Genomic DNA, 14011 nt, shown 5'->3' with positions numbered 1-14011 from the left:
AGGGTTCGCTGAGCATTAAGAAACTGAAATACTAAGCACTGCTGAGCATCCCCAAGCATTTGCAGAGGTATTGACTTCACTTACAACTGACAGAACTGCTGCTGGGTTCTGCAGGGCATGTGTGGTAGTATTGTTATTACTGTTGTTGTTCTACAGGGCCTGTGTGTGCACATATTATGGTGGTGGTGATGTTGTTGTTCCTATTTATGTTTCAGGTTACTGGTGGGTTGCTCATGCAAGAAGGAGCTCTCTTGTGTAAAGTGTAGGGTGGGCAGGTGATGAGAAATGCTGTGATGGAGGTGACTTGTTCTTTGGTCACAAACCCTCCCGAAGCTACAATATTCATCTCTTGGCCAGTGGAAATTTGCCTGAATGGAAACTCAGTGAAGGGTACAGTGTGCAGACACAGGTTTATATATGGGGCAGTAGATTTAAACAGGACGTAAATATTGCACGGTGCCCTACTGAAGGAGAAAAACAAGTGAAGGATTTTCAGTTGGGGCCTTGTTCTACTGAAACCCTCCTTAGACCAGCAATTCTTCATTTGCTGGGAGGAATCACTAGGGACTGGTACATTCCTGTGTCTTGGCTAGGGAATAGGGAAACTGGGTCCTTGTGTGTGTGGTGGGACAAGGAGGAAGGAAAAGTCTGAAGGGAAGTTTTCTGAAGCAGCTGAGTATAGACAAACAGGTGCAAACACAGTGGTACAAGGTAAGCAGTGTGTGAAGGCATGGGCTGTGGGACAGTGGCCTCTACTATCAGCACTAACTCTGAAGGAATAACCTTGTCTAAGTGGGAATTTGAGTGTAAACCAACAATAAATAAGAAGTGGAGAGTCAAGTAACAGAAAAGAGAAAATTCCGCAGGACCGTATCTGTTGAGATTCACTCTCAGGCAGAAGTGTAATTCTGACAACATAGATTAAAGAAGGCTTTATGGAGAACACATTTCTCGGAGCTACTCTAACCTTATTGTTATAAAATCCAGTCCTCAGGCCCAGTCTTGACATGGACAAAGAAATACATGTGAAGAAAGCCCTGTGCTTTGCTGGGAGCTGCAGGGGCTTGCTGCTGCTCAGGACCAGAGACCTCCCATGTGCCAGCCTGGTGGCATTGACAGCTCTTCTCAGGTAATGAGCAGAGCATCAGGGATGCAGTGCGATCTGCATCCTGGCTCACTGAGCTCCATTCAATTGTGTCTGAGGTTTCCAGGTGAGGCTTCACAAACCAAAATGTGCTCAGGTGTTTTTGTTCTTCAAAGAGCCCTCAGTTAAGGGCTATGACTTTATGCACATGCTTGGATGTTTGTTCCTCTTTGCTACTTGCTACTGGCTACCTGGCACTCACATCTGGCACTCCTCTTACTGACGGTATTCCTGGGATCCCCTTGCAGCCTCTCAGCAACCTCGACCTTCTCTCTGCCCTCCTTCCCTGTGTCCAGGTTCTGTCTGGGCTCCTGTATCCAGCACAACTGTCTTACAGCATCCAACAGGCTGAATATCCCACTAGTATTGTGAACAGTCGGATCAAAATGCACGAAGTGAAGCAGAAGTGAAAGAGGGACTCTGGGCAGTAGGTGCAGGAACCCAGACAGCCTTCTTGGTGTGAGCAGCCCTGCTTCTGGATAAAAGCTGGTATCCCTCCTTGAATCCACTGGGATTCAAGCCTCTCCATGCTTTGATGAGTCCTCTGCCTTCTGTTTTCCTAGCTACTCTCTTAGCTAGATTTGAGTACTTTAGGGATCTGCCGTCCCACAGACATGGCAGAATGTCAGCATCACGTGCTAAGTTTCCTTTCACTGCTGCCAGGCTTGAAAGACAAATACAGTGAGGGAAGAAAGAGACAGGATACAAACACCTACATCAGGACTTTTTCTGAAGCAGGCTGGGTGGCAAAATGGGAAGAATGCTAGGAATGTCCATTCTGGTTCACTGTCAAACCTGATCCTGCAGAACACCCACAGCGTAACTAGTCCCAGTAAGAATGGCTTGGGCCATAGATGGATGTAACTATTGTCTTTGGTTCCCTCCAAAGAGGTGCAGCCTTTCCTCTCTGAAGTCTTCCTTACAATTATGTTGAAAGGTACCAAAGCAGCAGCATCACTGGGGGGAATGTGACCACAGAATAGGACCCAGGTACATGAGGCCCAGATCACCCTTGCCTGGCAGCTTACAGAGTTGTTTACGTCAGTCCAAAATGATCCAAAACATGAAGGTGGCATACCACTGCTCACTGAACAAGTGCCAATGATGGATAAAGAGAGGAAACACATCTGGAATGCTGGAAATGGATTGCCAATCCAGACAGGCCAATAATAATTCGTTTTGCAGGGCAGAATGACAGAGTTCAAATCAAAGGAACCTTTCTGCCTGAAAAAGAGGTCATTTTTTGAGAGATAAAATCACCTTCTGAGAGGTCTACTCATTTATTTAGGAAGCCCTCACGTCAGAAATCTTTTCAACCTGGACTCTGAGTCTTGGCTGTCTAGTCCAGTCAAGGCCACAGCCCAAAAGGGAACAAACTAACTAAGATGCTTGCTCCTGAGAGCTTCTCCCAGGAGGTACCTGGTCTCATTGAGTATCTTCAGGTATGGCTTTGGCAAGTGACTACAGGGGACTGTAGCTTGTTCCTGTCTCCTGTTAGCACTGTGCCAGTCCTGCACTGGGGGAGCAACCAGAATACTATGCATCTCCCTCAAGTTATGGCTGCATCTGCCCTGGCCCTCTTGCACTCTCCAGATAAACAATCCCTTGTAGCAATGACTTGGAACAAGCTGTCTAGCAGGAAATGGTGATGAAATCTACAAACTGTCCTTTCTGGGATAAGGAGTGCCTGTTCTTCACCATAAATCAAGGAAGGAAATTTCCTTTAAACATCCTAGGCATAATGTAATGACAGTGCATCGCCCAGGCAAGACACTAGACTTTGCAGCTGAAGTAAAGGATGATCTTTGGAGAACATGCATAAGGTTATATGAAGATGTTGCTTTCTCACATTTGACTGCAGTTTGTGCAGTTTACGCCACAATCAAGGCAAAAAAATAACTGAATGCTGTATCATAGACCTAGCAAAGGGTCTGAAGTACCATAAAGACTTCTGCTGACTCTGCTTGCCTTTGAGTAGGGTACTACATGCCGAGTATTCAATTACCTGTTGAGTCCAGTTGGCATTTGCTGATATTGTTACATACTTGAGTCAAAACACAGCTCCCCTCCTCACTGCCCTGGAGAAGGACCTGCCTGTTACCCTGTGAAATTTCCCCTGCTTGTCTGTCAGGGCTGCTGGGCTGTAATCTTGGAGGATAATCAGCAGCGAAACCGTTCATAAATCACAGCTAACAGAAAAGACGCCGATAGGGTCTTAAATTTCAAGCCTGCGAAGCCATCATTTCAACAATGACAGTCAAAGGGGAGATTAAGAATTCTTTTACATGGAAAAGTTTTTCTTGGAAGAGCAACCCTCTCTTTGGTTGCCTGTAAATACAGTCATGTGGATTTGATTTTTACATGGCCCTTCTGCCCACTTGCAGGGAAGGCTCTGCAACCCCGATGGGCCTGTTCTCACACCGAACTGGCGTGTGGAGGGACTGCGGTGGGATTTGACTAAGGTCTCAGAAACAAAGAATTGAAGCTTTGCCCGGTGCTAGCAAACGGGCTGCCTGTTTAGGAGGCAGTGGCAGGAACTTTGCGAGAACCAGACCCCTCTTGGCTGCAGTCCACCATGCCTCTGGGCCCAACTGCAGAATGGGAATAAGACCAGTGCCTTGTTTTATGGTGCAAGTAACGCATTCAGAGATTATCTGTACTTACACCTCATGGTGTTTAAGGCTGTAAGGGTATTGTGAAGTCTGTTGCCAAAAAGTGAATGCAGGGATGGATTAACACTCAACCTGGAGGGTAACTGATCTCTCTCTGATCCAGACAGAGTCTTGTCTTGCTTTGTTCATTGGGACTAAGTGCTATACTAAGGAAGAAAGGAGGGAGAGTGTCTCTGTGTAGTTCTTGCCCTCCCTGCTGTGGATGATGACCAGCAGTGCTCACAGTTTCTGTCTTCAGGTTGAAAACAGCAAGTCTCAGACAGGCTCTACACTCATGGTCATGGCTGTCCCCAAACAGCCCAGCTGGAAATGGACTCTGCCTGTTCACTGCAACTCTGGGATAACAAACATTTACAGCATGGTTTCTGTTAACACTAATGAGTTCTATTAGATTAATTACTTAGAGTGAGGTCTGACTTAGCTGCCTCCCTTTCCATCTATGGGGCAAAGTAGAAGAGCTAATAATGATGTTAAAAGATGAGTCTACTTGCTCAGATCTAACCATGTTCAGAATCACTGGTGGACAGCTACAGCTTGCTTAGCACTGCAAGTCTAGTGGTTAGGTTTCCAAGGGTGCATAGCACTGATGCCACTGTGGTAACTTGAACCACAAAGAGCTTGAAAACTGAAGGGATTTAACTTCTGGTCTGTAGAGGATTTAATGCCAACCTTGCCTGGGGCATTCTCACTTTCTGATAGGTTCATGTATTTAGAACTGGCTTATTAAATTAAAACCAGCAGATGAGTTAGCTCAGTTAAGCTACCTGAGGTTGTGGAGCCTCAAGGAACCCATTTTATAAATGAAGAAAAAATATCAAAACCAAATCCTCCTTCATGGAAGGCTTTGGTTTTTTGTTTGCAAAGGAAGCATCACCCCTTACTCTGAGAAAATATAAAGCCTGGCGATGAAATCCTACAAAGAAGAGTTGGAGGAATTCAAGCCTGAAGAAGAAGGAATGGGAGCAGGAGAAGAAACACCATGTGGGGCAATACAGTCTGCTAAGTCACATAATGTTCTTTCCTCCAGTTACTCTTCCATTTAGAGTGGAGACTAGGTGGCTTTCTGCTCTGGAATTTCTAGATATATCCTGTGTTTTCTACTTCTGTTCTTCTAGCCTGGTTAGTTTTGTGACAAGCAAGAGAAAATACCACAGTGGGAAGGACACTTCTGTTCTAAGCGTTGTTGAAGAAAAACAAGAGCACACCAAAAACTCCTCTGAAGAATGTAAAGCCTCATTGAACAGCTTACAGATGAAATTCTTTTCTCAACAAATAGGTGTCATTATAAGGACTCCTACAGTTCATATTCTTGGCTAGCTTGTTATGATAGTGTTGTGTCTGTTTGATTTATGACAGATTATTCCTTCCTGTAATGTCTAGCAATCACTGGCACATTTCTTCTCCAGGTATCCACCCGATTTAGCACATTTATAAAGCTTAGAAGAACAACCACAGCTCTCAAATTGCCTGTTGAGATGTGGCATGATGAAAACAAGGCATGACACAGTGACATGTGAGGGACAATAGGGGAGATGGCTTCACTGATCTCTTAGCTCTTATTTCCTACAGCTCTAAATCACATATGACGTGAAAGAAATGCTTTGTGCACCATATGGTGACCTGAGGATTGGAATACCATCTTCCTCCAAGAGCAGCAGCTGTCAACTTGTCACTTGTTGAAGAAAACCAAGACAAGCAATTTTAGCCAGCTTAAATTCACTGTGCAGGAGCTGCATCAGTGCTGAGTCCACAAATGGAAAAGGAAAAACCAGTCAGAACTCACTGTCCTAGGGACATCTTCAAGTTAGAAGTCTTTGGTTTCTATGTCTAGTATAATACCCCACTGAAAACCAGTTGCTTCATGATCTCAGCGTGTCTCCTAATAAAAGAATGGGAGCTGAGAATTGAGCCTTCTTAAGTCCATAGATGCTGGAACTCAGTACATTCATTGCTAGAGGTCATTTTGCTGAAGAGTTTCCCTCTTGTTCATCCTTACCAGCAAGCTCTTAGCAGACCCCCTCACACCCAGCCCTCCCCATGGCTTCCCAGGAATAACCCTGTGTCACTTGGAATCTACTCAGCCTTTTCTGATTTCTGTACTAATCAGAGACAGAGACTGACCTCCCTGTACAGAGGGACTGACATAGGTACCTCTCATCAGGGTATGACCGTGCTGTATCCAGCTGCTGAACAGATGGGTCTGAAACAATATCCCTGGGCATGGGATTCAGGCTGCTCAGCCAAAGCTCCCTGCATTTACCTAATTGCCATCAAGGTTTAGCACTGGTACATTTCCAAGTGTGGTCGCTTGTCCCCTGACAACTGGGCTGAGACCACTGGAGTTGTCAGCTAAATTACCTTGAAGTGATTTAAAGCACTACAACCCAGACCCCATGATGCACACAGCTCCCATTTCCTTTTGTATTTCTTTAATAGAAAAGTAACAGGAAAAGCAATTACTGGCCATATGAAATGTCAGTTCATACAGTATTTCCTACAAGACTTCAAGCAACTCCTTGTTAAAGCAGATAAGTTAATCTGTCTTTTGGTTCAGGTCACAGTAGGTTTTCAGCTTTAAATCACTGTGGCTCAGTAACTAATGGCATTTGCCATACAAATGATGCTGAAAAAACAAGGAATCTGGGTAATTATTAGGTGTATATTTCCGGTGAAAACAATCCACGTGAAGACAGTGTCAGAGAAAAGGGTGATTGATCATCTGGATTCTGCTCCCTTGTGTTTTCCTGTGCACTTTCTCTGCACTGTAGTCTTAACTGTCAGGCAGTTACTGTAATGAAGTCTGGTAGTGGGCTTTTCAGCCTGAGGAGCTGTGTTACTCTCAGGAGGGGCTCAACAGGGCATTGTACCCGTGGAGGCTGAAGCTGCACAGCAAGAGGAGCACAGCCCCTTCGGGCATTCAGCTTTCAGAAAGAGCAGGGTAAGAGCTTTACCAGAGTTGGGTTTTTTCCACTTTGAATTCTTGCTAAAATGCTGTATGTTCCAGTCTTGACTCAGAGCTCATTAAACTCAATGCAAAGACTCTTGTTGACTTTAATGAGCAGTTTTGAGGTTTGAACCCTAGAGCTACTACATGATCAAAACTTGTGCTGAGCTGTAGGTATGGAGGTGTTTTGTTTGCATTGCAGATACAGTATTTGGCTATAAGGCATAGATGCTTGGGATTGTTTTCTGTATGGTCTCTGCTTCTTTCAGGTGCCCAATAGTTTACTAGATTGTTTATAATTACAGTTTTGTTTCTTAGGTTTAAGAAATTGGCCAAACTCCATCCCAATGTAAAACAGAAGCAACTGAATGCTACTGAAGTTAGTGAATGAAATTTGGCTTCTCTTACAATATGTATAGTTTTGTTCAGCTGTTGGCCACTGGTGTGAGAGAGCTTGTTCTCATGGTACATCTGGTCCACCACATGCCACAGCACCATGAACCTGCAACACAGATTTTGCAGTAGGAAGGGCAAGTCCATGAAGCAAAAAAAATCAATGTGCAACAGAAAAAAAATGTGCAATGCACACAGGTTTTATTTCAAGCCTGCTCAGGGAAAAGAAATCAGGGACAAAAGCTAAGCTTGGAGCTCAGAACTTCCCACTGAGTGCTGTCGCTCTGAACAGCCTTTGGAAAGGTGTGTCACTTGTTCTCTAGACTGCCACAACACCCTGGGATGCCGTAAAAATAGCTGGCAGTGCCTGACTGACAGGCAGGAGACGTGTGACCCTAAATTATGATGTTTTCCTTTTCATGATGAAATGAATGCTGCCTTAGACAGGGCTGGAATACATCTGTTTGCGGTGGGAGTGCCATTTTAGGCCCGTTTCTTTTGAAACTGGGGTTGGAACTGCCAGGGATCAGCAGAGCTATGGGCTCACAAAGAGGGCACTGTCTGTGAGGAATCTTTACATAAGCCCTGTACAACCAAGGCAACAGGAGTTTGCACAGCTGCTGCTGGAAGCAAACATGTACTTTTAGCTGACCTGGGCTGATGACTTCTGGTGTTAAATCTGACGCTTTCCAGATGTACAGACCTCTCCTGCCACAGTCCCAAAACATTCAGTCCCCAGGTAAAAAGAAAAATAATAACAATAATAATAGCAATAATAAAAGGGCACTATAAATACCACATCATAGTATATATTCCAGAGCTGACATTTACACATTGCGTGGCCCAGTTCGAAGGTGAGTGGCATTACTCTCTCCTAAGGGCTGTGTTTTGAACCACACTTGATTCAGAGTTAGTTAGTGCTGCATCTATCTTCCATCTCCCCTCTGGTTGAGCACCTTCTTCAGAAAAGGTGCCTAAATATCTAAAGCTCTTCCTACCTGCTGGGAATTGGCAAATATCTCTGTGAGCATAAGACTCCCAGGGAATAGACCTCAATTTGTGCTGGGGCTCAGGACTATTCACAGGACAAAGGCATCCTGCCAAATAGAGAGCAAATTAAGTTTCATGCTTCATGGCAAAACAGAACCTTGAACATCAAGGAACAGACTTATAGGGATGGGATGCTGGTGAAGTATTGTCACTGGAAGAGAGACGGGGAAGGGGCTGGCTGCTCCCCCACACCATGTCCTGACTTCATCTGTGCTGCTGCAGGTTACAAGCTCTGCTGCAGAAATCACTAATGACTGCACAGCAGCTTCTGGGATGACATTGTTCATTTGATTCTCAGAAGGAAATGGAACCTCATCTTTGCTCCAGACCCAGTATAAATTGTTTTCTTCCTTAGACTGGTTATTTTTAACGATTCCCTCCTCCATGCATCCCTGCAGCCCTTGGATGTTGAGATGTTCTTAGGGAATCTGAGGAAGGGCATGGGGTGCCTCAAGAAGATCGTTTATTTTATTCCATTTTATTTAGGTGTGGTATTTAGAAAGGCTCCAAAATTGGCAGCAAGAGAAAGGCAAATACTCTTCTGAACTGGAGACCGCCCTAACACAGGCAGCTGCAGCCCAGCCTCAACTCGTGCTCCTGCCAGTTCTCTCAAGCATGACCTGGTTTGAGGACCACCTTCAATGAGATCAAAAGGTGATTCTCCCAATGCTTGCTCCACATGCCACTTTCACACTGCCTGTCAACTGGGTGAATTCTGGCCTCCTTTAGTTGAACCATGAATAACTCCAGGGAAGATAACAGTGCAATGAAGGTCAAATGAGATCCAAGAGAGCCTATAAAGCCCCAGAGATGTGTTCTTGCCATGGTGAGCATCCTGGGAAGTGGCTACTCAAAACTATCTCTTACCAGCTGGCAATTCTTTAATTTCTCCATCCTGGAGGATTGCCTGTTATCCTGGGAAAGGATCCTGGAAATTCAAGGCAGACAGCTGCTGAGAGAGCCATGGATGTTTGGTGCTCATTTCTGCAGGGTTTTTCAGTTACAAAGCAGCAAGCTTGTCACATATCCTTTCTTCCTCACTTTTCTTGTTTTCTTACTAATTACAGTGTTGTGAAGGGGAGGTTTGCTCCCTTTAAACCTTTGTTTCTCTCTCTGGCTGTGAAGAAACACTGATGTTCCATGTTTTTCATGGAATAAAATTTCAAAACATCCTGGTTTGCAGAGGGCAATAAGTTTTACTCTGGCATTTTTGATGAAACGTAAATGTTTTGCCGTGATCCAGATTGCCATTCTTCAGTTTAGTCAGTTCAGTTAACCCCAAAATCTTTGCTTTAATTCCATTCAACTGTGAAAGTTGGCCTTGAATTGTATTTCCTCCTGGAAGCTCTCATCCAGGAACTTAATACCCATGTTTTTCAGGGCATAATGCTGCTATCATGTCTCACAGACCTTAAGTCCACTATGCATCATGGCAGATGTCATCCTCCAGGAAACAGCCTGCAGGAAAGGGGAGCCATCTAAACCACAACCCCAGTGAGGCAGTGTCCTTATGGAGGAATGAGGGTTTAATGCTTTATTGAACACATTCAAACCAAAACAGTTTTCTGATTCTGTTCCAACTGGCCCTGAAGAAAGTAACTGCTTCTTGATTTCTTAATTTAAAAAAAGAAAGAATACAAGTGTGGTTTTATTTCGTTATTGTCAGGAAAGAGGGTTCAAAATCAGGATGTTTTTCTCCCTGAAAATTTCAATTTTTGTGAAAACTGCCTCTTTACTGGGCAGCCTTCCCAAAGGGAATCCCCAGCCAGCCCCAGTGCTAATATCAGTGCACGCTCTTTGGAGCTGATCCAAAGGTCATTCACTCCGCTAGACATTTTTATCGTGGACTTGAGTAAACTTTGGACCAGGCTCTTTTGGCAGGAGCATACAATCTGGAAACCTAAAAATAAACCCTGATTTGGACCATCCACAGCTTTTCAGCAACCATGATGGTACATAGGTATAAGCTTGTCAGAAAGATGATGAGGTGATTTGGCCACCTCTGTGGCCAGACTATCTTTAGCTGTTTGTTGAGATAAACACAGGGGAAGATAGCATTCTACAGGCTCAGTGTTAGGAGCTCTTGATGAAGAATTTCCCTGCGAAGTGTCAACTCCAGAAGGTTCAGATGGAAGATGTTGTCTCAAGAGATGATCTGGTTTTCTCTTCAAGAAGTTTTGCAGCAGTAACAGCTTCTGGAAAATGTAACACTATCATCCTCAGTCCTAGGAAGTGAAGAGTTCCCTCCATGATGCACTGTGTCTGCAACAGTAGTTTTGGGGACCAGCAAAAGGTGCTGTCCCAGAAGAGAAGAACTGGTCAAACCTCAAAATTTACACTTTATTTGTATCCTGTCCATTTGTATCCATGTTCTGAGAGGTTCACAGGAATCAAGAGTGAGAAGAAACCCCTTGGTCACAATGAATCCTTATCCTCTCATTTACGCTGCCCTTTGCTATGCACCATGAAGAGATCACTCTGCAAATGCTGACAGCAGATCTCATGCTGTAATTGCCATGCCTAGCCTTTCACCTGGAGCCTGCTCCAGCTCTCTGTGAGGACCTGGGTTACAGCTCTGTGCAAAGAAAGCAAAGCGTTTCCAGCATCTTGACTTTACTGATGCAAGAGTTTGGTTGTGTCTGTTCCCACTTGCTGGCTGATGAATCACTGGCCAAACACAAATCACTGGTCACTTGCTGCTGCTGAGGTTGGAGGAGTGGCCACATTTGCCACAAGACTGTTTAGATTCAAAACAAACAATAATTATCATTTGCACAGTACATATTTAGTAGTGTAGATGTAGTAGATATATTCAGATTTATGCTAATTTTCATGATCTAATGCATCTTTGACTTAATTGGGAAAATAAGTGTGCAGAAAATTACAGGGATTTAGGCTTTATGGGCCCTGCTCAGCATCAGTCTCTGTGGGGTTGCTCTTCTGAAAAAGGCAATTGCAATGGAGGAGCATGCTTGGTATGGTATATAGGAGGATACAGTGAAGAATAGGTGGTTGTACCATGTCAGGATATGAAGTCAGAGGGAGAGACAAGGTGATAAGAAGAGATGAAGAAAGTTGGAGGCTCTTGTTCAGGTGGCAGTGGGCTTGTTTATGCTCACAGACTGTGGTGGATGCCAGTTCCGATTCCCACAATGCATCCTGTTGGAGCAATGTTGTCAATCCAGAGGGCTCCATCTTCAGCTGGTTGGTCCATTACCTTCCTACACATCTTTTTCCATCCATCTGGGTACCAGATACTTTGTTTTCTACCTGCAACAGGAAAGATTTTGGCTTATCCATGAGGTTCTTTTCAGCCACTCTTTTCTGTGGGTCCTTCATCAACCAGTTGCTGTGATTGTCCTGATTCCCAAGACAACTCTCAGAGCTGCAGCAGACTCTGTTTAAGGGTGTTAATTTGTGGCGGTAATAATGCTACAAATGTGTAGCTTGTTGATCCTGGACTGCAAAGCAGTACTACTGCCTGGCAGCTACACTGCAGGAGCTGGCAGACAGACCTATTTCCAGCACGCTTCTCTGAAAGGGGAAAGGGTGTTTTGCTATTTTTTCTTTCCCTCCCTCTTCTCCAAGTCAGAGCCTGCCAGGAAGCTTTGGAGAGAAGCTCTGGTGCTTGTCTGTGCCTCCCAAGCTGAGTGTGATGGCTGGCCTCTTTACCCAGGATTTGAGCACCCAGTAAATGTTGAGGTATCACTGTAGGCTGAAGGTGAGACAAGCCCCCAGGACCTGGGGTGGAGTAGGAGAAGAAATGGGGTCTTTCCAGTGTGTGGTCTCCTCTTGCCAGAAGTCAGGGTCACTTCTAATCAGCCATTGGACAAACAGGCTAATCCTGAAAGTGGGAGCCAGGGTGTCAGATGTTTGTGTTGTAACACATGGCCAGGAACATCACACACTAACTAATGTGCAGCTATTCTAAGGCTACATTTTGCATCTGCCTCAATGGAACTGTCCTATCTGAGGGGGAGGCAGAAGCTGTAGAGAAATGGGGCTTATGAGCTGTGTCTCTCACTTTGCCACTATCCCTTCTACAAGGAAACTTGCAAACCCTTTTGGGGAGCAGCATGTTGTGCTAGGCAAAATCGTGTTGAGTGCATAGAGCAGTTAAATGTGTGTGTTAGGGGCCACCTTTTCATTGAAGCCTGGTCTCATTTCAGTCCCTCCTCCTGAATGTTAGGTGTTCAGAGACTTAGCTAAAGAGGAGTGAAAATGTGCCAGGGGGCTTTGCTGGGGCTATTCACCAGCAGAACAACTGTGCCAGCAAATTAGGGAGAAAACAAATAGCACCTGATCTGTTCCTGCCCAAGGGCAACATTCATTTCTGCATCCTGTTTGCTCTGTAAAACACACTTACACACGTTACCCTGTGCAACCAGCTACACAAGTGCTGTGGAGCCTTTGTGCCTCCTGGGAGACCTGGCACTATCTTTCCTTGGGATGTAACTGAAATATTATCAGTGGGGCTCACTGTGAATTAGACATTGCTCCATGGCAGAGCTTTCTGGTTTAGGTCAGTTTAGGACATGGCAAACGCAGAGCACAGAATGGCCATCATGCAGATGCTCCGGCGTTCCTCTGGAATGTTTAGATTATCTAGAGAGCAGCTGCATCATTCATATTGGGGCAATAATGGAGAGCGGATGCTCCCATGGCTGTAACTGTTTAACCCTGCAGGTGTCCATAAGGGAGCAAAGCACCTATCCAGTGTAGTTAAGGTGACACCACTTCCTATCTGCCAAGGGCACCCTCATGATCTATGAATTTTAGGCAATCCCTTTATTAATTTACTCTTCACAGCAGTAACATCTCTGACCTGGTTCCAGAGTGTCCTTCACAGCTTATGGTATCAGATTTATCTGTCAGTGCTCACATGAAGATAGATAGAAAACCCTTCACTCCTTATTGCAACAGCATGGCTTTGGTTTGGAGCTAGGTTAGCATGTCAGTTTGCCTGCCCATAAGAGTTTGCACAAAGTATACCCAGAGCACATCACCTGTCCCTAAGGTATGGCCACCTCAGGGTGAAAGACAGCAGCTCTTTCATCACGCACTTAGTGATAGAAGAATATAATGAATAGCTAAAACTTCAGAGGGAGAACTGTGTTGGCAAAAGTTGATTGCCCTGTTTGAAAATAGTTGAGAGAGAGAGAGGTTAATGCCCAGGGATTGTACAGGCACAACCTTTGTTTTCCAGCTGCTTTGATGTCTCAATTAGCAGATCTCAGAGCAAGGACCGGGGGAGCAATTTCTTGGCTGTTTCCAGCTTCTTTCTTTTGGGGGCAGGCGGGGAAAGGTTTATTTATTAGAATAGGCAGGACACAATTAAACTGAGATTGTTAAAGGAATTCAGAGCCTGTGGGATTTCTGACAAGGTGATGAAAGAGGAACTCAGATAGTTATCCAATCAACTGCTTTTTTCCAAGAACCTAAAGTAAAAAAAACCCACCTAAATTTAAAAATGAGGATTTTTTGTTTTTATGAATGGGTTCTTGTGGTGTGCAGGCTGCTAACACTATCAGCATTGTTTCTGGGGAACTCCAGGCATCTAATCAATCTTCATTCTGTATGAAAATGTTCCAAATTGTACGAAAACCACATGGCTTCTCCTGTTTGTAGGGAAAAAACCTGACCTGACCCCATCTGTGCTCCAGAATGGCTGAGTCCCCATCTTAGGACTAATTCCAGCAAGAGCTGTGATCTGTTTTCATTGTCCTGGCACTCAGAAGAAGGCACTTTGTGTAAGGATGCACCTTTCCTTAGGAAAAGAGAGAGTTTTTCCAGGGAACATGTGGAGCG

General features: G+C 44.7%; 1 long non-coding RNA gene across 1 annotated transcript; it reads left to right on the top strand.

Moving 5' to 3' along the window:
* Positions 1-6447: 6447 nt before the first annotated feature.
* LOC134166473 (uncharacterized) lies at positions 6448-9713 on the top strand. Its single transcript, XR_009965888.1, has 3 exons — positions 6448-6754; positions 8690-8857; positions 9584-9713. It is a non-coding gene; the product is annotated as an uncharacterized LOC134166473 (long non-coding RNA).
* The last annotated feature ends 4298 nt before the right edge of the window (positions 9714-14011 follow it).

The sequence above is a fragment of the Pezoporus occidentalis genome, unplaced genomic scaffold (assembly GCF_034315485.1).
Source record: "Pezoporus occidentalis ecotype Australia unplaced genomic scaffold, CSIRO_AGI_Poc_V1 ctg262, whole genome shotgun sequence".
NCBI lineage: Eukaryota > Metazoa > Chordata > Aves > Psittaciformes > Psittacidae > Pezoporus > Pezoporus occidentalis.
Note: the sequence above shows the minus strand (reverse complement) of the source record. Positions and strands in the feature narration are given on the sequence as shown.